General features: G+C 51.6%; 1 pseudogene; it reads left to right on the plus strand.

The window, feature by feature from the left end:
* Nucleotides 1-356: 356 nt before the first annotated feature.
* LOC147847684 (ABC transporter G family member 10 pseudogene) lies at nt 357-2,561 on the plus strand (annotated as a pseudogene).
* The last annotated feature ends 876 nt before the right edge of the window (nt 2,562-3,437 follow it).

The raw sequence follows: 3,437 nt of genomic DNA on the forward strand, positions 1-3,437 counted from the left end.
CCAAACCACGACGGAGAGAGAGAGGCCCCGCGCCCTTTTTTTCTTTGGATTTGTGGGCTAAATACAACCCCCCAAAAAATAAGGACAGGACGGAGGCATGGGATGATGATCGATAGATCGATCGACCATAGTAAATAATAACAAATCAAGCAACAGATCAAAATAAAGAGCGCTTCTCTACCACTATTCCTGCCTCCATCGACATACATATTTGCTTACTATACCTCCTCCTCTTACAGCTTGTAAGCTATTCTTCGCACCTCATTCATTCTAATAATAATAAGAATAGGAATAAACAGAAGAAGAAGGGAGCATGTCTCACCACCACCATCAGCAGCAGCAGCAGCATCAAATGGATGAATTTGGACGCAACCAAACCATGCCAAAACTGAAGCCAAACCAGGTGGCTGTGGTCACTGAATCGCCACCACCTCCACAACCAATATTATCATTATCTGAGAAAGGCAATGGTGCTTTCCCGGTGGGGTTGGTGGTGGATTCATCACAGCAGGCTGCCCCCTGCCGTGTCAACGTCTTCGAGATCGAGGCTCGCAATGTGTGCTACCGGATCCCTCGTTCACGCCGGCACGTCCTCCTCGACTCCTGCTGCACTACGTTGTGGTCAAGAAGCAAGGAAGAAGCATGTAGTAGTAGTAGTAGTAGTAGTAGTAGTAGTAGTCCTGCGATGGTGATGAGTCGGAGGAAGGAGTTCATATTGAAAGACGTGAGCTGCGTGGCCAAGGCCGGGGAGATATTGGCGGTGGCTGGGCCGAGCGGGGCCGGGAAATCCACTCTCCTGGAGGTCCTGGCCGGCCGCATCCGGCCCTCCTCCACCAGCAGCAGCCCTCCTGGCCACAGCATCCTTGTCAACGGCCGGCCCATGAATGTCTCCGCCTTCAGGCGCGTGTCGGGCTTTATCCCGCAGGCCGATGCGCTCTTCCCTTTGCTCACCGTCCGGGAAACGCTGCACTTCAGCGCCAGGCTACGGCTGGGGAGGAGCGTCTCCGGCAGCGAGAAGCAGAAGCGAGTGGAGGAGCTGCTGCGGGAGCTGAAGCTGGAGCACGTGGCGGAGACGAGGGTGGGCAACGAGGAGAGCCGGGGCGTTTCGGGCGGCGAGCGGAGGAGGGTGTCCATCGGCGTGGACGTCATCCACGACCCCGCCGTCCTCCTGCTGGACGAGCCCACCTCCGGTCTGGACAGCGCCTCCGCCCTCCACGTCATCGAGATGCTCCACGCCATGGCCAAGTCCAGATGCAGGACCATCGTGCTGAGCATCCATCAGCCGAGTTACCGCATCATCCAGCACATCTCCTCCTTTCTGCTTCTCGCCAACGGATCTGTAGTCCACCACGGATCGCTGCCTTCCCTTCACTTCTGCCTCCTGCACTCGGGTCACCACATTCCGCCACAGGTCAACGTGCTCGAGTATGCGATCGACGCGCTCTCCTCCTCCGATGACAACGACGCGGCCGCCATCACCAATAAGGCGAATAGCGCCACCATCACGGCTACTGTAACTACTGATATCCCAATTATCACCTTCGACACTGACAATCACACTGCTGCCATGGATCCATGGGATGGAGAATCATTCAACACGGCCACGAGCAATGGGAACATGAAGCAGTATTGGACCTCCAACCAGTCGATGTCGATGTCAATGGCACCGTGCTTTGCCAACAGCATGCTCGTGGAGGTAAGCATCCTGTCGCAGCGTTTTAGCCGGAACATATTCCGGACGCACGAGCTCTTCACGGCAAGGACGCTACAGGCGGTCGTAGGAGGGCTGGCGATGGGGAGCATCTACATGAACGCAGGGGGGGGCGAGGAGGGGGTGCACAAGCGGCTGGGTTTCTTCGCCTTCACGCTAACGTACCTCCTCTCGTCGACAGTGGAGGCATTGCCCATCTTCCTGCAGGAGAGGAGCGTGGTGGTGGCGGAGACGTCGAGGGGGGCATACAGGGTGTCGTCGTACATGCTGGCGAATGTGGCGGTGTTCATGCCATTCCTCATGCTGGTGGCCATCCTCTACTCCATCCCAGTCTATTTCCTCATCGGCCTGAGCCCCACAGCCTGGGGCTTCATCTTCTTCGTGTGGGTGGTGTGGATGGTGCTCATGATGGCCAACTCCTTCGTCGCCTTCTTCGGGGCATTGGTGCCCGACTACATCATGGGCAACTCCCTCATCTCCGGATGCATGGGCGCCTTCTTCCTCTTCTCCGGCTACTTCATCTCGCCGCAAGACATGCCGCCTTACTGGAGGTTCATGCACTACCTCTCTCTCTTCAAGTACCCTCTCGACGCCCTTCTCATCAACGAGTACACCTCCTCCCCATCCCTTTGTTTTGGGCCCCTTCTCCCTTCTCCTTCTTCTCCTTCTCCTTCTTCTCCTTCTGCTCTCGTTTGTTCCCTCACTGGCCCTCGCATCCTAGAGCAGCTCCATCTCTCCCCATCCTCCAAATGGCCCAACGTAGCCATCATGCTCACTTTCATCGTAGCCTATCGCCTTCTCTGCTATCTTGTGCTCTCTTTCAAAGTCTCCAGGCGCACCACATGATCCAATATTTCCCTTCCTCCTCCTTTCTGCGGATCCAACCCACACATTTCACTCACTCATTCCTTCTTCATTCATGAACTCCTTCCTTACTCAGTTGAATCAGTCTTCTTAATAGATGACCATGTTGTTGTAGGTCTTAAATTCACACATACTTATACACATACACGCCATCATAGTATACAGTGACTACATATTATTACAATGTTAAGTTCTCAACACCCTTCACGGCTGCTCCATCCATATCACAGCCTCTTTACTCTCTCCCTCCCTTCATTTTCTTGCCATCACCACCACCCTACATCACGCACTCTCCATACAGAAGAGAAGAGAACGGATATCATCAGGAAACTATAGATTGGATGATTAAATCCTTTGCCCCCACTTCAAATATTTCAACTATGATTATATATATAACTCATCGACCATATTTCAATGTGATTGATTATACATTTCCAGCATGCTTAGTATACTTCAGGCAACTGTCCATTGGCTACTTGTCTTATTTCCCAGTCTTACGTCTCACCTATTTGAAGGCACTCAAATCTGATTACTTTTATATTCATGCAAGCTTCATTCCTAAATTTGTATATTTCATTTATGGGTATAAAATGCTAGATTAGCTTTCGTTAGCCCTGCCCCCCATCCTGTCCTTTAACAAGAGGCAACCATTTTAGCTCCTTGAGTCATTGCCACAAGTACAAGTTTATAGGATTTAATAGCCGATGGCAAAATGCAGATAGAATTTGTGGCGCAATGAATACTGATGTGTTTCATGTGAAAAAGAAACCCACATTTAAACGTCGATAATAAACTACCATAGAGAACTAACAATGTTGTCAAATTTTCATGTATGACATACAACACAAAGTTGTTTCCATCC

The sequence above is a fragment of the Azolla caroliniana genome, unplaced genomic scaffold, assembly GCF_043228905.1.
Source record: "Azolla caroliniana isolate FFs.n. ecotype wild unplaced genomic scaffold, voAzoCaro1.0.p SCAF_757, whole genome shotgun sequence".
In the NCBI taxonomy this organism is placed as follows: domain Eukaryota; kingdom Viridiplantae; phylum Streptophyta; class Polypodiopsida; order Salviniales; family Salviniaceae; genus Azolla; species Azolla caroliniana.